Source organism: Grampus griseus (assembly GCF_964374135.1).
Source record: "Grampus griseus genome assembly, chromosome: 21".
In the NCBI taxonomy this organism is placed as follows: domain Eukaryota; kingdom Metazoa; phylum Chordata; class Mammalia; order Artiodactyla; family Delphinidae; genus Grampus; species Grampus griseus.
The window spans coordinates 28,812,404-28,832,415 of record NC_139015.1 but is presented as its reverse complement, the minus strand read 5'-3'; the positions used below and the strand labels follow the sequence as shown (position 1 = coordinate 28,832,415).

Genomic DNA, 20,012 nt, shown 5'->3' with positions numbered 1-20,012 from the left:
GCTGCTGGGTTGCAGGATCATATGTGGTGAACCGTTCTGAGCACTGCTGCCAAGCTCCGTCTTGGGGTCGGTCGTAGTAATCCTGGTGCAGAGCAGGAACTAGAGACAGAGTTGGGAACATTCAGAGGGGGACGTTGGATTGCTCTTACCAGATGTGCCTCTGGCCTCTGAATTTGTGTGGTGTGGGTTTCCTTGACTCTGCCCTCAGCTCTGGAGCTCTGAGGGCGCCAAGCCCCGCATCTGACATGTGTCCAGAAGTAGAGGCTGCCCACTGACCCCAGCGGAAGGTCTGGATCGCCCAGAGGTCAGGATCCGTGACAGAGACGCCTGGGCTCTCTGAGCTGAAGGCCGTGTGACAAAGGCACGGGGATGGGTGTTACGGGTTGTTCTCCAACTTGTAAATGCCAAGCAGAAATCGTGTTGCAGTTCCTAAATGCCACATTTTGGCGTGTTTATTGCTTCCCCCCGCAACGGGGAAAGATGGTGAATGAACTAATAATTCAGGAGCTGAGAACATGTTTATTTGATTTTTAGAGCTTTAACAAATACAGTGTGTACAAAACCCGGTGCCAACAGCATGCATAATTCCTCCAGGAACAGGCCTGATAGAAACACAGAGCTTGCAGTGCTTCAAAACGGTAACCAATATTTACACATCTGAGTGACTAATTCTCTCCTCTGAGCCGGAGAACAATAGCCTGTAATAGTCAGGTACATTAACGCAGAGCGCACCTGTCTGGTGACTTGGATATTTGACACGTAAACAAAGATGGGGGTGGGGAGAATGTAGGGAGGGAGAAGTGGAGGCTTCTTATCTACCTGTGTAACCATATACCAAACAGCAGGTTACAAATGCGCTCAGAAAATGCTGACCCGCCGCGGTTCTAGGGCCTCCCGTGCAGGATTGGTACGTGATTTGCGGCGCCGCGGGAGTTCTGTCGCTGACCTCATTAGCGGCGCGCTTCCTGGCTTGTTACCATCATATTTGTGTAATTTACAGCACCTTCGTTTTTATGGAATGTGTTTCTTGTAGAGTGTAATGGCAGCAATACATTTAACCGATCATCTTTAGGAATGCTTCTGCTGGAGGCGGCCTGCAGATATAAAGGGGCATTTTCTTCTCTCCTGCGTGGGCCTTTTCTTAAATTTTCGTTTTGGCTCGCTTGGCTGCCACGTGTGTGTGTGTGTGTGTGTGTGTGTGTGTGTGTTTTCCTGTGTGTGCGTATGTACGCACGTATAAATATAGGTGTGCAAACGCCTGGAAGACATTAAAAGGGGGCCCGCAGGTGTGATTCTTTCTTGAAGGATTAACTTGGCTCCCTGGCTGTCTTCAAGGTCGGTGGACTGAGCAGACATTGAAGGAAGGCCTAGATGCCTTGCAATGAGAAGACGAATTTGCAAAATGGAATAGAGGGCCCAGGCAGATTAGCTACTGGGGAACGATTGTTTTTATTTTTTAAATTTATTTAGTTTTTGGCTGTGCCACATGGCATGTGGGATCTTAGTTCCCCGACCAGGGCTCGAACCCATGCCCCCTGCACTGGAAGTGCAGAGTCTTAACCACTTGGACCGCCAGGGAGGTCCCCAGGGAATGATTTTTTTTTCTAGGATGGTATAAAGATGCTAAACTAGGGTGAGTTTTCAAGTCTTCATGACCTCCTGGAGGCTTTTGTATAAATCAACAGGATGGAAAAATGCAAAGTATATGTCATTCAGGGGCAGCTCCTCTCCCAAACGAATTCTTACCTTAGGAAAAATTAAAGCACGTGGGCAGAGATGTGTACCTTCTTTTCTGCCCTGACCTGTGTCAAAAGAGAGAAATGGCTGGGACCAAATGTTTGAACACCAAATGTGTCAACTTGAAGGTTGCTCAGGGGAACCTGGGACCAGGAGCCAGGAGAAGTTACCCCAGTGTCTAACCCGCTGCTAACCATGACCTCAGGCAAACTGCTTTCCCAACTTAGGTCGCAGCCTCCTCTACAAATCAAAGAGATTGGACTGGATCGTCTCTCTCTAGGGTTTGATGTTTCTAGGTTCCCCATCACTTGTCTAGTCTGTTCCTAAAGGCAGATAAAGCCAAGGCTGGGGTTCTCATCAACCAAATCATCCCAGCTATGTTCTCGAGGGTTACCTGCAGTGACCCAGAAAAGGGAAACACAGCCTGCCAGGAACTGTCACTGTGTCCCACTTACGTCTTCTGACAGGGGGCAGACAGGGTGAATAGACTAACAATTCAGAAACCAAGGACATGGTAGGGAGAGTTTGAGAGCTTTAGTGAAAACTGGCGCCAGAGGGTGTCAAGCTGCATATTTCCTTCCCGTAATCACTTCTTGGCCTCAAAGAGAAACTGCCCTCGGGGGCAAGATAAATAGGTAGGCCCTGGACTTTGTCAACCCATGATAGAACCATAAGAAATTAAGTCTATTGATACGACCTGAGGCCCAGGGACAAAGTTTATCCAACTGGTCAGTCAGGTTAGGGTCCTTGGTATTTCCTCCGTCACTCCATGGGCTATACCTCTTCTCACTGATTCGTGAGGATTTGAGTTCTTGATTTTGCTTAATAGATATGTCCCTAAGATACTGGAGTGGCTAGAGTCTGCAGTAATAATAACTCAAAATGTTAAAGGTATTTAGAGGCACCATTTCCATGTAAGTTTCTATTCAAAATTTGAATACACCAGACTTACCGGCTATTTGCAGGTACCTACTGGTGAATCTTTTGGTAAAGAAAAATAATTCTTTTGTAAAGTCTGATTTGAACTTAACTGAATCCTGAAGCAGTCATTGAACACCCATTAAGGACTGAGGATTCAAACAAAAATTGTATAACCTTCCTGCCTTCAAGGGGCTTTTATTCTAACTTTCTAATAGGGATTTGCCTATCTTTTGTATATGCTTACTAATACATACAATAAAATGTAGACACTTTCAACATCCAGCATCCATTCATTAGGGTGGCTTCAAAACTCTGAAAAATTTAGATTATTATAAATGTTTCTTCAAAAACTCTTATTAGTCGCATTTGACTGATTTGGTGACTGGCTTGTCTCATGTGATGATGAAAAGGGATTGTGAACCTGGACTCAGATTAGTGGAACACCTGTGTGGTCGCAGCAAATCTTTCCCTTCTGTTAAAAGAGAAGCCACATGTTCGTCCTTTTCTCTGCCTTCAGTTCTGCCACATTCTCCAGCTCATCCCAGCATTTCTCACTTTCTTGTGGTGTAGAACCGTGACTTACACTCATGCTTTCCTTTACCTTCAGCATTTACGCATGTCCAAATCTCTTCCATCTTAAAAAATGCTGCCTCTGCCATCATCTCTAGATTGGCTACCTCTTTCTTTCACTTTCTAGCCACAACTTTCTGAACGTCCATGGTATGTACAGTCATCACTTCCGTGGCCTTTCAGTCCACTTGGGTATGGCTTCTGCTCTCCTCCATGCCCTTGAAGCTTCTTCCCAAGGTCACCATTGAGCTCCAAGACACTCAGTCAAACAGATGCTTACCTCGAGTGCTTCCCCCCACCCACCCCAGCATTGCCCACACTCCCTCCGGAACATCACAATCTCCTGGGGGCTGCTCACCTTTCTGGCTGCTTTATCACCTTGGGTTTTGGGTATCTGACTCTCCTGTTGGGGTCCTTAGAGTTTTGACCAAGTCTCTGCTTTCTCACCCTGTTTTCTCTCTTTGCCACAGCTTCAACGGACTTTTATGTTCTGAGGACTCTCCAGCTCTTCTGAGACTCTATCCAACTTTCTACCAGACACAGCTCCACTCGGCTACACGGCTGTAACACACAGAATCTACAGTCCAGTGGCTCAAGTAAGATTGAAATTTATTTCTCTTTCACATCATAGTCCAGAGTTGGCGGCCATTCCAGGGAGGGCAGGGGGTTCCATGATGTTGACTTAGTTGTCTTTCTATCCTGGGACTTCACCGTAGAGGGTAACTGTCCTCTTCCACAGGGTGACAATGTCTCCAAAGCACTGTGACCCAGCAGGCAGAAAGGAGAAAGAGGAAGCAGAGGGCAACCAGCTTCCTTTTCAGAAAGTGAGACAGTGGTTGTACACGGCACTGACACACCTAACCCACGTGGCCATGCCTCGTTGCAAGCTAAGCTAAGGAATGTGGTTCTCCATCCACCCACCATAGAATGATAAGAAATGAAGCAAATCAATTCACATGACCCGAGGCACAAGGACCAAGTTTATCCAAGTGACTGGTCAGATCAAGCTTCTTTGCACCTTCACCTCCCTCACCCCCAACCACCCGAGTGACTATTGGGAGGACAGTTAGCAATGTCTGCCACAGGGACCTCAAAGCTAACATCTCCAGAAGTCACCTTGTCACCTTCCCCTCACACCTGCTCCTCCTGCAATTTCCTCTCTCGGAAAGTATCATGGTCCGACCCAGTTGCTCCAACCAGAAACCAGGAATCATTCTTGAGTTCCCTCTTCTCTCGTTGCCACACATCTAATCTTTAACTCTAGTCCTTTCTGTCTCTTAAATATGTTAGATCCGGACACTTCTGTTTATCCCATTGCCACCAGCTTAGTGCAACAGACCATGATCTCTTTCTTGGACCATTGCGATAGGCTCTTAACTGGTCTTCAGATCTATTTCCCATTCCACGTCAACGTTACATATGAAAACGGAAATATGATAATATTACTCCCGCTGAAAATCCTTCAGTAGCTTTTCATGAACCCTAATTTGTAATGTGCTCTAAGAGATCAAGCATGATGGACCTCTGTCAGTGTCACCAGGCTGATCTCATGCTTCTCTGGTCTTGGTTCTCTCCAGTTCTGATATAGGGATTTGTTTCAGCTCCTGAAATCAGCTATGCTATCCCTTGATTCTGGTCTTTCTGACGTACTACTCTCTTTGTTGGAGCACTCCTCCTGCTTCCTTCCATGCTTGGCTGACTATTTCTCCTTGGAGCTCAGTTTGGGGATGATTTCCTCAGTGGGGCCCTTCCTCCTTTCTGCTCGGACCCTCTCCTTGTTCTGGGGTCCCATGGCACCTTGTAATTCTTCTTTCCTAACACTAACCAAACCAATAATTAAATGGCTAGTATCTGGGTTTGTGATTATTTTGTAAGCTCCAAGAAGGCTGGGCTACCTTTATTGGATGAGTAAAACTAATGAAAGTATTCGTCAAAAACATGCTATCTTCAAATATTTCCTTGACTCCTTCACCCACTACTCCTCTGTGCAAAGCCTTTGTGTAAGGAAGTCCTGCACATTGCCTATTGCAATAATGGCAACAGCAGCTTCTGCCTATGAAAATTATTAGCAGTGTAAAGTGAAGGAGACAAATTGCAATAAATATAAAGGATACCAAATATTTAATTATAATAGCATTAGCTTACATTTAGATACTATTTTATAATTTTAACGCTTTTGTTTATGTAACTTCATTTGAACCCTGCAAGATCCTGTTAGAGATGTCAGGTAAATTGTCCCCACTTTACAGGTGTGCAAATTGAGATTCTGTGAAGTTAAATGATTTAACTAGGGTCTTCCATTTAGAAAATAAAGGAGGCAGAGCTTGAGTCCAGATCCCTGACTGCAGAGCCGGGGGCCCTGTCTGCTGTATCAGGCTGTGATGGAGATCATGAAACATAACTATGCATATCTCTAATTTCTTTGTCTGCATAAGCAGGCATTTGGAAATTGTTTGTTGAACAGATAGATGCATGAGTAGATATACCAGTAGGTCTGGCAATGTGGCTAAGATTTAACACCAACATATAGGTCAAACATTATGGGGTAATAAATAGGAACAATAGAACACGTTGTGCTGTACAGGAGAAAAGTGGAGTCTGACTGAGAGACTAGATAATTGCTTTTAAGTGAATTCAACGATCACTTTGAATAACTATGTGGGTGTGGGAGGTCTGTATGTACTCCTCACGAATCTTAAACCAACTAATGACAGGCTTGAAAAAGGAAATTTTATTGTAGCTCAGAATTTGATTGAAATGCAAGATATAAAATGTATGAATAATACCCAGCTTGACTCTCTCCTCGGCACAATAGGGACCAGAGGGCTGTTGGCTCTGTCACTGGCTTGAGGGAGCTCTAAATATTCCTCTGTCCAGGTTCCATTCTCTCCCCCACCCCTCTGAGCCATCTAAATGTATTCTTGGATTGATAAATCGTAATGGAAAAGAATATAAAAAAAGAATTGTATATGTATGTATAATTGAGTCACTTTGCTGTACACCAGGAACTCACACAACATTGTAAATCAACTATACTTCAATTAAAAAAAATGTATTCTTGTGGGCTTCCCTGGTGGCGCAGTGGTTGAGAATCTGCCTGCCGATGCGGGGGACATGGGTTCGTGTCCCGGTCCGGGAAGATCCCACATGCCGCGGAGCGGCTGGACCCGTGACCCATGGCCGCTGAGCCTGCGCGTCCGGAGCCTGTGCTCCGCAACGGGGAGGCCACAACAGTGAGAGGCCCGCGTACCGCAAAAAAAAAAAGTATTCTTGGACCAAGTGGGTACCAGGTAGCTATTTACAGAACGTGTGCTCTAGGAGAACAGCTGGTGTGTCTTTCTCTGGCATTTTTGGATGGACGGCAGCTCCATTAGGGGGAGGTACTTTTCCTAAGGGAAGACCTTAACTCTTGGCTAGTAAGAACTATCTTCAAGACCTATAATTCTGATGATTCCATAAGGGGAAGCATTTGCCTGATCTGAGGGTCTTGTATTATCTTTTGATTAGTTTTGGGGTTATCTCTAGGTATGTAAAACACCTAGGATAGTTCTTGGACATAATAGGTACTCAATAATTGGTTGTTATTGTGGAGATAAAGCAGCCAACTGCAAAGAAAGTAAAGAGACATGATGTTAAAACCCAGTGATGACACTTATTAGGTGGCAAAATAACTTTCTGATGGTGAGCAAGTTATTGAAACTTTCTGAGCTTAAGTTTCTCCTCTGTAAAAAGAATAGTAGCTACTATGAGCCAGGTATTCCTTATCATCATGACAAGTTTGAATGCTCAGTTTATGGGTAAGTTAACTGAGGCTCGTAGACATTAGGCAATTTGCACTGGGATGTGGTCATTTAGCCTGTGTCAAAGTGAACATTCAGACCCAGGCGTATCTAACACCTGATTATTTTTCCACTTCGTAACACTGCTCATGTAAAATAGACATGCCAAAACCAGGAATCCTTGTAAAATTAGAGCCAGTGCACGGCATAAATTTGGTACTCAAAATAGTGTCTATTATTATTAATTACACCTCAGGTGATCAGAATAACCCTATAATATGTTCACATTAATCAGAGTTGGAAGAGCTTTGACATGTACTAACCATTAAGAGCCCTGGTTGAAATTCCCTGTTTGGCAGACGGTGGATGCCCAATAAATGCTTGTTGACATATTAAAGATCCAGTAATGTCTGCATTTATAGTTGAATTCTGTTCCTTCCTCATCCCCACCACAAACACTCCTGTTTCACCTTTGAAAGTTTGGGGAAGTTCTGTGAAATGCAGTACGACAAGGAACTACGAGGGTAGCTTTATTGAAACAGCTGGCTTTTTCCTCCTCTCAAAATACATTGGGAGAGTTCTACCCCTGGTATGGCCAAGTAGGCTTCTATCAGACTAACCTTCTACAAACAGACAATAGCCATAAACCTTGGACAAAAACCAAAACGACAACAACAACAAAACTAGTCTCCTGAAGGTACAATTGACACTTGGAAGTAGCGAATAGTATGGGCTAAGCCTCCCACTTATGGCCGTTGGTTGCAGTCAGCGTCACGTGGGGCAACTAAAGCACCTACAGAAAACCTGAAGTCTTTGTGGCCTAAAGAACTAGATGACAGAGTTTTGGGCAACCACAGCAGCTAAATATAAACTCCACTCAGAACTCTGGGTCAAGCACGCATGGGGTAGAATCCAAGCAGCTCAGCTAAAAATAGTAGAACTGAACTGAGATTTGAGCTGCCACCCAAGAGATAGAATTTGCCATTTGAGTCCAACCAATTTTATTGCCTTAATTGTTATTAGAACAGCAACAATAATAGCAATTTACCACTCTTCAGTAGAATGTAACAAAATTCAGAGTGCCCACAACAAGACATTCACAATATCCAGGATATAATCTGAAACCACTCAGCACAGAAAGAGCTATAACAATGTGGCCGATTTTCAAGAGAAAAATGCCATCAATGAAGACAGACATCTACTTGACCCAAATGTTGGAATTAGTAGATAAGGATTTTAAAGTAGTTATTATAACTATACTCATTACCTGAGAGAAAATATGCTTGAAATAAAAGAAAAAATATAAAATATCAGTGGAAAAATTTAGAAAATTTAGAAAAAAAATTTAGAAAATTAAAAAAATAAATAAATAAAATTTAAAATTAAAAAAAAATAGAAGTAAAAAGTAAAATATCTGAAGTCAAATTCACGGAATAGACTTAAAAACAGAATGGAGATAGACAGAGAGTCAGTGAATTTGAAGACAGATCAATATAAATTATTCAATCTTAAGAACAGAGAGGAAAAAACAAACCAAAAGAGTGGGACTTCAGGTACCTGTGTTTTTTTTTTTTTTGCAGTACGCGGGCCTCTCACTGTTGTGGCCTCTCCCGTTGCGGAGCACAGGCTCCAGATGTGCAGGCTCAGCGGCCATGGCTCACGGGCCCAGCTGCTCCGCGGCATGTGGGATCTTTGCGGACTGGGGCACGAACCCGTGTCCCCTGCATCGGCAGGCGGACTTTCAACCACTGCGCCACCAGGGAAGCCCACTAACTTATTTTTGATTAGAGTTTCAAAAGAGGAGAGAGAACAGTGCAGAAGAAATATCTGAAGCAATAATGAGCAAATATATTCCAAATTCAATGAAAGACACATTGATACATTCAAAAATCTCAGCAAACCCCAAACAGGATAAACATGAAGAAAACCATGCCTTGGTCCATCATAGTCAAATTATGAAAAATCAAAGGATTAAGAGAAAATCTTGAAAGCAGATAGAGAAAGAGGACTCATCATATACAGGGAGACAGTGACTTGGTGAAGGCAAGAAAATAATGGAAGATCATCTCTAGAGTGGTTAAAAAACCCAGCAAAATCCTGTCCACCCAAATTTATATTCAGTGGCAATACCTTCCAAGAATGAAAGCAAAACAAAGGCATTTTTAGCTAAATGAGAATTAGGTGAGTTCATCACCTGCCGACCCACACTATACCAAATGCTTAAGGAAGTTCTTTAGATTGAAAGGAAATAATACCAGATGGAAAAGTGAATCTTCAGGAAGGAATGAAGGGCATAAAATGGTAAATAGCCGTCCAGCTAGGACCAAGCAGTTGCATGTGGAGTGCATCTCTGATCGGTTCTCATCCATTCGATGTGTGCAGAAGCCCTGCAATGTGCTTCCAGAACTGGCCCATAAGAAAACCTCCCATGGATAAGCCTCCATGTTTTTTCCCTTTAAGACCTGATGCAGAAGAGTACAGGGAGTTAGAAGCCATGTATTGAAGGTGGTGGAGCCACAAGATGGAAGGATGCTGGGTCCCTCAATCACTGCTTGGAGGAGCAGGACCCCACACAATAGGGAGGCCATCCTAGACTTAGTCTAAGTGAGAAACAGACTTCTATTGTGTTGGGGCTATCATACATTTTGGGGTTTATTTTTACAGCATTACCTTAATTCATTTAGAAAGCTCGAGTTACACAAAGCGTCTCATCTATGTTACCTGTCATATGGTAGTGTTAAATAAATAAATGTGCCCTTCTGCTTGACAAAAATATTTTTATCAGGTTGGATGAGACGAGTCAACATCATTCTTGCTTATGCTGTATTTTTGTCACCTATTCATGTGACTCTGCTTTTCTAAAGAAGCCAAGCTGTTAGTAATACTAACCTCCCCCTCTGCAGTCACTGAGGAATAAGGAAGTTCTAAGCAGTAATGGGAAAGCATCTGGCTAAGGGCAGTGCAGAACTATTAGATGATAACTGGATAGGTAGGTGAAACTAAATTAAACTCAAAGCCAAATCTTCCTTTAAAGCAGCAAATGTTCTTGGGCCGTGATCAGACAAAGTGCCCAGCATGTTTGTGGAGCTGCTCTTTTCCCTGAGAAGTCTTCCAGGTAAGTGTCCTCATCACTGTCTATGAGGGAGGTCTGTCAGTCATTTGACAAGGAAGGATGGTCTTTGGCCTTTGGCCGTGATGTCAGTGCAGACTTAGAACTGGGGGTGGAGGACCACATGGCACAGTCTCAAAACCCAAACCCAGCAATCCCTTTGGTGTGGGGACTCGGGCCAGGAAGAAACAGCAGCCTCTGCAGCCCATCCAGGCCGAGGCTCAAGTGTGGTGTGTGGATGGGATGTTTCCACACTCACCGCTGTCTTTCTGGATGCTGGCATGACCCTGGCCAGCCCCCCACTGACCCTCTCTCCCCTGGACATACCAGAGTGGGTTCTACGGTCCCTGGAACTAGACCTGCTCCTACCCCACCATACAAGGTGCTCAGGGCCAGGCCTTTGAGAACTTGGAATCCAACCTGGCAGAAGCCAGATGACGGCCAGGCTCTGAGTGGATCCTGGAGCGGGCGCAGGTTGAGAAGAGGAACAGAGAAGTGGAGATCTCTCTGGTACAAGAAGACCCAAGTGCTAGGCATGAGAGAAAGAAGGGGAAGGAGGAATGGACTGCTGAGGATGGTGCAGGGGACGAATCTATCTGGGGTGAAGGGTGGGGATGAGGAACATGGGGCCTGTGATGGCCAAGGCACGGGGAGCCAGTGCAGAGGTCCTGGCAGAGAAGTTCCACATCAGACAAGGGATGGGGATGCTTCCCACGCCCGGCCCGGGAAGAGCACCTCTTAGCTTCTTTCCCAGCTGGACCAACTCCCACCTCCCGAGGGACGCTGGGGGTGGAGCCCCACTGAGTGGTCCCTGGCTCCAGCCCCGCTTCCTGGAGCCTGGTCCAGCAGGTCAACACCTCCCAAGGATGGCCAGCGTAGCCTGGCCTTCTAGTCAGCTCGGCACACTTTCCTCCAGCTTCACTCAGCTCATCTTCCCCTTCAGTTCAGCTCAGCCGGTCTCCCAGTCCCTCCTCTGCTTACAGGCCAGCAGAGACCATCTCCCCAGGCAGGAAGGAGGTTGGGGTTCAGGGGCAGAGAGCCCCTGTTTCCCAGCAGAGCACTGCCTCTCCTGCTTCCAGTCCTCGGAATAGAGCCTGTCCAGCCTCCCCCATCTCTCCCATTATTGGACCAGCCCATTACACACCCGGTAACCGTCTCCCGTTCCAATGGTCCCATTAGTTCAGTCCTGACCAAGAGAACTCAGAGCTTCATCCACGCCTCCTTGTTCCAGCTCACTTCTGCTCCACCACCTTGCTTTTGTTACCCAAAGTCTCTCTCTCTCTCTATTTCCCCTTACAAATGGCTTTGCAGCAGCCCTGGGAGTGCATGGCAGCACCGATAATGTCTCCATGGTTCCTTGTTAGCTGCACTCTAAGCAGGAAAGTGACTTGGCTTGACAATGTAATTTACATCGCTGTATAAAACTATCTGTGGAAGCCAAGCTAATTTGTGCCAGATTAGGCTATTTGTCTCAGCCACTGTCTAGCCGCACAATCTATCAGAGGGCTGTTTTCAAATATCGCTCTTCAAGCGTGCCCTTGAGAGGCAGAAATTGATTGGGATCTTAGAGAGCAAAATTACAGCAATAACTTAAAAGAAACAATAATTACTGAATCATACCAGTGTCAGCACTCTGCAAAACACGAAATAGCCATCAAACCCCAATCCAATATATTCCGAAGCGAATTTATTGAATGGAAAAAGCAGTTGAGTGAGGGTTTTTCGGCGCCCCCTCCCCTTCCCCTGTACATATGGTTATCTCAAAACCGCAAATGAACGAGTCGATAACTCTTGTCATTGACTGCTCCATTTTCTCCGAGTCAGGGGCGATCCATTAGCTGCCTCTGCTGCACCCTCTCCCTCGCCTCCTCTCTCCTTTTCCATCGCCTCTATTCATTTGCTGGTCTCTGCTCTTCAAGCAAACAAACATGTATAACTAATCATTTGTTAAAATGCAGAGGGCCCCTCATAAATCTCTACAGCTGAAATACTTTAATGGGTAATTAATTGATCCTGTTCCAGAGGAGTAATAAGATAATAAATTAGACAATATTTCACTCAGTCGTGTCAGGCTCCTAGCTAATGGCACTGTAGGGCTCAGCTGAAGGATAATATATTAGCCAGAAATTAACTGCTAAGAGCTTTCTGCAGAGAAATCGGCTGACAAGTGAGTCACGCCGGACTGGGGTGGTGGCGAGCTCAGTGAAAGTGAACCTGGGCTTGGGGGGCGGGGAAGGGGCGGGGTTATGTTCCAGACCCAAGAGAGCCTGACGTGTAGTGCTGTGAGCATGCCCACTGACCTATGACCCTTTCTTGGCACTCCTGGTGGGTTCCTAGGAAGTTGTCAACTCATGTCCTTGTGAGCTCTTAAATAGTTTTCACCCATGAGTCACTGGACTCGTTGAGTTTTCATGGGTTTTGCCCACTCTTGACCAGTATGGCCACAGAACACCCATAACCACCGGCTCCATCAGCTGCTGCCTAAGCAAGTGTGCAGGTACAGAATGAACCTCTGTGGGAAAGAGACCCACACTCTGTCGCAAACAAGGGTTCCACAAAAATTAAGAAGGAAAAAGAGTAGGGAGAGAAGGTGTGAATTCCATGTTTTAATGGGTAGGAAATATTTCTTCCAGGGTGCGATGGAGAACAGCTCTTGGTTTTATTAAGGAAGTCAGGGAAGGTGATGACAATTAATAGCTAAGATAAGAACTTAGACTTGGAAGGTTGGGTGGGCCTTTGCTGGAGGACATGGGAAGTCAGTTTCCCCATATAGGAAGGGCATGGAGTAGGAGTGGGTGGTTGGAGGGGAACTCAGTATACAGTGAAGCACTGGGGCTATAAGGTCATTTGAACGACTCGCCTGCTCTTTACTAGCTGTGTGACCTTGTCTAGGTTACTTCACTACTCTGAGCTTTGGTTTGCTCACCAGTAAAGCAGTGGTAGGATGAATAAGTGAAGTATGCATGAGAAGCTTCTAGTTCTGTATCTCAACCCCAGGAGGTGCTGCCTTAATGTTGGTTATGATATGGTGGGCAGCAGGGAAGGTTACTATTGACAAGTGAAGCAGATGGCAGCCAAGGAAATGAGAGGAGTTGGCAGTGGGAGACAGTGGGCTGCTCCTCTGAGTCCAGAATAAGGACCATATTACCCCCACCCTAAGGAGGGTCCAAACTGGTGTGTGCTCACTTTCTGCCAGACCACTCCTGATTGCTATGGGAAATGTGGGTGGGTCCATCTTCTGAGTCATGGTGAATATGGCAGTGTGGGTTGAAGGCATAACAGAGCTTGATTATTTAAATGAGAAAATGCAGGCAAAACACGCAGCCAGTGCTGGTCATCGTGATCAGTGGTGGTGTTATTGAGTCCAAGCTTGTACTGCTCACTGCACGACAGGACAATAAATGGAGAGATGAGTCGTTAGGGCAAGGAACAGTGGCTTTATTTCAGGAAGCAGGCTGACCAAGAAGATGGTGGACTAGTGTCCCAAAGAACCATCCTACTTGAGTTAGAATTCAGGCTTCTTTTATGCAAAAAGGGAAGGAGGTGTGGTTGTTTGTTGCAGACTTCTTGGTGTCAGAATCCTTTGTTCTTGCAGCTGTCCCAGTAGGTTGGGTCACTGAAGTTCTTGTAAACCTCCAAAAACATATTCTCTGTTCTGCAACTTTTTATCTCTCTATGAATGGAAAAGTGTTATATCTTTAAAGGTCAGAGCCTTGAGAATGGGCTATCTTGTATATTTCAGGTTATTAGCAACATTCTTGTAGCAAAAGCAATAGAACACACAGGTTAAAGTAAAAGAAACAGGTCCAGTATGGAGTCAGATTTGTTCTTCCTTATTACAGGAGTGGTATTTGTATCCCTTGCCTGGGTCTCCCTGTACTGCATCTTCCTGGATGGTGACCAGCATGGGGAAGTGCTCAGAAGACAAGGCCTTGCATGGTCCCTGATGGGCTCAGGGCAGCTGGAACCACCTTGGGCAGCCCCTGTGCTGTTCACCTTTGGAGGGAGGCATTGGGCCTCTCCCAGGACCTAGAGCTTGGAGGGACACAGGCAGAACAGGTTTGGCTGGAAACTGCACTCTGTGTAAAAGCAGGCGTTTCCCCAAGTAGAAATGGCAGACTAAGTCAGCTCACATGGCGAGAGTCCATTAACTGACATTTATTTTAAAAATAAACATGTGCTCATTCATCCTCTGTTCCTTTATGTGGAATGGCTTCCTGGCTTCTGGCAGCCTGTGCTCCACCCAGTTCCCTACCAAGGCCTAGTTCTTTGTACCTTTGACCTCAAGAGCTGGAAGAGAAGTTGATGTCACCTGGTCCACCCTCTGTTCCAGATTACTCATGCTCGGTCTGGGATTGCACGGGCCCAGGGAATGGCTGAACTTATTTCTGGGCTCATTGGGACAGCATTTTAGATCCTTGGTGACCTTTATATGACCCTTAAGCCTTCTCTCTTTTTCAGGCCAAACTTGCCCAGTTCTGTGGACCATTATGTGTGTGCCATTTCCCCTTGTTTTTATTGAGAAATAGAGCAAGTAAAAAAAGAAGTACCCTGCACATACATTCAGCTTGATTAATAGTTATCAAGCGAACACCCACAGGTGGCTGAAACTTGGGTTACTGTCCCTGGTGCCACCACCCTAATCAGAACTTGCTCTCCCTCTGGAGTAACTACCCTGACTTCTGTGAAAACCATCTCCTCCCTTTTCGTCATAGAATTATAATTTATTCATTTATTTATTCCCAAACCCTAGGGTTTAGTTTTGCCAACTTGAAATCTTGACATGGAGGAAATCAGACTGTATGTACTCTTTTTTTTTTTTTTTTTTTTTGCGGTATGCGGGCCTCTCACTGTTGTGGCCTCTCCCGTTGCGGAGCACAGGCTCCGGACGCGCAGGCTCAGCGGCCATGGCTCACGGGCCCAGCCGCTCCACGGCATGCGGGATCCTCCCGGACCGGGGCACGAACCCACGTCCCCTGCATCGGCAGGTGGACTCTCAACCACTGCGCCACCAGGGAAGCCCTGTATGTACTCTTTTTCGCCTTCATTATGTCGATGAGATTCACCCATGTGAATCTTGTTGCCATAGCTTGTTCATTTTTCTTGATATGTAGGCTGTATACATTTTATTTGTATCTATGGATATAATTTTATTGATCTACAATCATTTACTGATGATGCCAGTATATGGATATACTGTAATTTACTTGTTTGTTCTGTCAAGGACAGACTTTTGAGTTGTTTCTGGTTTGGGGCCATGACAAACAGGGCAGCAATGGGCATTCATCTCAGGACAGACGGGTGTGTGTGTCACTGACCTAGAAGTGAAATGCTGCATCGCAGGGTGGGCACATCTCCAACATTACCCAACTAGTGTCCACAGTGATCGTCTTAGGTCACAACACAATCAAGAGGTGCGCTTGTTCCTGTGGGGGACTCAAAGGTGGGTTGCAGGCATCCCTCTTCCAGAAATTCTTTCTGCCCAGCTCAGCCATTTTGGGGTCGGCCCCACATAGAACTGTCCTTGCCCTAGAACACACCCTCCCGGGACCACCCGGATCTGACGACCATTGGGTGGGGACCAAAGGTGTGGCCAGGCTGATGGGCTCCACAGCCCTGTGTTAGAGGCTGGTCCCTCATAAACTCCTGCCACACCAGGCTCCAGCTCAGAGCAGCTTCCGGAGCACCCCATCCGTGTGTGCGCCTACAGCTCTTCCTCCTTGCCAGCATCTCCTATCGGCAGACTTAAAATTTTGCCAATCTGGTCGCTTAAGGATCTTTCATTGTGCTTGTGGCGTACGTTTCCTCTGTTAAATTTCAGAAATCAGATCTATTGAGGTGTAATCTACATACAATAAAGTTCCTCCCTGTGAAGTGTGCAGTTGGATGAGTGTTGACAACTGTATACCGTCATGTATTCACAATCAAGATGTAGAGCATTTCCACCACTCCAAAGGCCCCTCTGTGGTCAGTTCTTTACCCCATCACCCACCCCATCGCTCATCTATTTCTGTCATTATAGGTTTGCCTTTTCCAGATACTCAGTACATGGAATCATCCGGAAAAGACTCTTTTTGTGTCTGGCTTCGTTTACTTAGCAGAATGCTTTTGAGACACATTGCGCTGTTGGATATATCAGTAGTTTGTTCCTTTTTACTGCTGCATAGTATTCTGTTGTACGAATATATCCCAATTGATCCATTCTCCTGTGGAAGAGCATTTGGAAAGTTTCTGGTTTTGGGCAATTACAAATAAAGCTCTTGAGATGTATTAGTACAAGTCTTTTTGTGGATGTAGGCTTTTATTTCTCTTGGGCAAATATGTAGGAGTGGCACTGCTGGGTCGTAGGGTAGGTGTAACTTTGACTTTAGAAGAAACCACCGAGGAGTTTTGCAAAGTGGTTTTTCCATTATACACTTTACATACCAGGGGTCTGTGAGAGTTCCGGTTGCTTCCCACCCTCGCCAACACTTGGTATATTCTGTCCTTGTAATCTGAGCTATTCTAGTGTGTGTGATGATATCGTATTTTAATTTATATTTCCATGGTCGCCAATGGTGTTGAGCATCTTTTAACATGCTTATTGGTCATTTCTATGTTGACTTTGGTAAAGCTTCTGTTTAAATCTTTTACCTATTAAAAAATTTAGTTGTTTTCTTACAATGGAGTTGTTAAGTGTTGTTTGTATATTCTGGACAGATTCTTAACAGATATGTGTTTTGCAAATACTTTCTCCCAGTCCATGGCTAATATTTTATTTTCTTAAGAGTATCTTTTGGAGAGAAGCTTTTCATTTTGATGAAGTCCAGTTTATCAATTTTTTAATAGTTTGAGCTTTCTGTACCCTATCTAAAATATTTTTTTGCCTACCCGAAATCACAAATATTTTTCTTATGTTTTCTTCTCGAGGTTTTATAGCTTTATCTTCTCATTGTGCATTAGTTTGTATTTTGCTGATTTTTAGTGAGAATAAGCACTTTTTCATAAGTTTGTTTGCCATGTGACTTTCCTATTTCGTGAATAGCCTTTTGCCTATTTTTCTATAAAGTTGTCTTTATCTTATTGATCTGTAGGAATTTTTATATATTCTGAAGAGTGTCTTTTGTTAGGTTTATTCATTATTTATATCTCCCCCCACTCTGTGACCTGCCTTTTCAGTATCTTTATGGTGTCATTTGATGAATAGAAGTCCTTAATATTAAGGCATTTGAATTTATGTTTTATTTCCTTTATGATTAGTGCTTTATGGCTCCCACTTAAGAAATTCTTTTCTACTCTGAGGTCACATTTTATTCTATATCAGAAGTTCTGAACTTTCTCAGTTCATGGTTCATTTTAATGTCTCAGTTATTTTTTCATGGTATGCTTAAGTCAAAAGAACACCCAACACTCCCGTTTATTAGGTAGTTAGGTCCAAACAACTTACCAAGCGTTTATATTCTAGCTACTTTGTAGTCATTTGAAAAGATAGTACACATATAAAGAAAAAATAATGTATTTTTCATTTTTAAATAATTGCAATCACTTACTAAGGGGATATGTGAGCCTGTTGGGCATTGCACAACGTCTCAAACCTCGGAATAAGGTTTCCTGTTTCATATTGATTTTTAGGGAGCATTTGCTTTTAATTACGGCAACTGCTGACAACCCAGATTGGCAAAGATATGATGCCACTGAAGGGACTGTAGCTTGATCTAATGTTGAAACCATCCAGAGCTGGTCATTTGTACAGTGTTAAGTATACCTGTGTTTCCCTCAAAAATGTAAATATCCCAAGGCACCACCGTGAGTCTGATGCAGTGTCCTAGGGCGCCTTTTTGAGTAGTTTGGGATCCACGGTTCCATATCCTGTTTGAAAATCTCTATTGTTTTGCTTTTCATAGTTAGGTCTTTAGTCCCTCCTGATTCGGTTTCTGTGTATGGTGTGAGTTAGAGATCCAATTCAACTCTTTCCAAATGGATACACAGTTACCTCACATCATCTGTTGACAAATCCTGCCCAATGCTCTGCAGCGGCACCTCTGTCTTAGGTCAAGCATCCATATACACGGAGGTCTCTTCTGTGGCATTATTGTATTATCTTAATTACTACAGATTTATAATGTCTTTCTGTCTGGTAGAGCTGGTTCTCCTACCTTTTATTCCTCTACTAGAGTATTTTGCTTAATCTTGGCCTTTTGCATCACCATATGAATTTTAGAATCAACTTATCAAGTTCCAAAAATATCCTCTTGGAGGTTTTATTTCAATAGCACCAATCTACAAAAAACAAAAACAAAAACACCCCCCCACACACAGAAACAAACAAACAAAAGCCCACAAAAAACTTTGGGGAGTATTTAAAACTTTACAATAGTGAGTCTTATAGTTAATGAATATTGTATAACTCTGTTTATTTAGGTCTTCTTTGATGTCTTTTAACAAAGTTTTATAATTCTCCCCATAAAGACTTATTTTTAGGTATTTTGTTGTAAATTGTATCTTTTAAAATCTGTCTATTTAAATTTCTTCTTAATTTTTAATTAATTTTTTTATTGAGGTATAGTTGATTTACAATATTATGTTAGTTTCAGGTGTAAAACAAAGTGATCTGGTTATGCATATATATGTATATACCTATATTCCTTTTTTCTTTTTTATCTTTTGTTGAAGTATAGTTGATTTACAGTGTTGTATTACTTTCTGCTGTACAGCAGAGTGATTCAGTTATACATGTATATATATTCTTTTTCATATTCTTTTTCTTCTTGATTATGTTTTTCAATTAGTATTTCTTGGAAGCGTATAAACTCTCATTCTTTTCAATGATTGCATTATACCTATCATCAAAGGTATATATTAACTTCTCTTTTCTTGGCTAACATTTAGGTTATTTCTAGTTTTTTTTTAAAATTTTTTGTTTGTTGTATTTACCATTAAGGAGCCATGTTTCAAAACACATTCTTGTTCACAAACATTTGCATCACACGAATGTGTATATTTAGGACAAATCCTTAGAAATGGGATTTCAGCTACTGATGGGTAATGCCAGATTGCCCTCCATTGAGTCCATACCTACATTCACTAACAATGTATGATGCACCTGTATTCACCGCTTGTTATAGTTTGAGCTGTTTTTTTTTTTTTTTAAATTGGGGTATAGTTGCTTTACAATGTTGTGTTACTTTCTGCTATATAGCAAAGTGAATCAGCTCTATGTATACACATATCCCCTCTTTTTTGGATTTCCTTCCCATTTAGGTCACCACAGAGCACTGAGTAGAGTTCCCTGTGCTCTACAGCAGGTTCTCACTAGTTATGTATTTTATACATAGTAGTGTATATATGTCAATCCCAATCTCCCAATTCATCCCACCCTCCCCGTTGGTGTCCATATGTTTGTTCTCTATCTCTATTCTTTATTTCTTTCTTTATTTGCGGTACACTGGCCTTTCACCACCGCGGCCCCTCCCGTTGCAGAGCACAGGCTCCAGACGCGCAGGCTCAGCCGCTCCGAGGCATGTGGGATCCTCCCAGACCGGGGCACGAACCCGTGTCCCCTGCATCGGCAGGCGGACTCTCAACCACTGTGCCACCAGGGAAGCCCCTCTATTCTTTTTTGATTCTTTTCCATTATAGTTATTACAAGATATTGAATATAGTTCCCTGTGCTATACAGTAAATCCTTGTTGCTTATCTATTTTATATATGGTATCAAAAATTTGTTTTTATAATTTCAAACTTACAGACAAGTTGTAAGAACTGCCATATATCTTTAAACCAGATTCCCCATTATTTACATTTTGCCCTGTTTGCTTTATCAAATAAAATACACACATATTTTAAAATATGTATGTGTGTGTGTATATATATACATATACATATAGTCAAAAATTATTGCATTAAGTTACAATCCA

General features: G+C 43.6%; 1 long non-coding RNA gene across 1 annotated transcript in view; it reads left to right on the top strand.

Moving 5' to 3' along the window:
* LOC309838935 overlaps positions 1-20,012 on the top strand; it is a 95,632-nt gene that overhangs the window by 72,534 nt on the left and 3,086 nt on the right. Inside the window, exon 4 of the long non-coding RNA XR_014298428.1 lies at positions 3,699-3,824. This is a non-coding gene — a long non-coding RNA (uncharacterized lncRNA). The remainder of the gene's footprint in view (positions 1-3,698; positions 3,825-20,012) is intronic.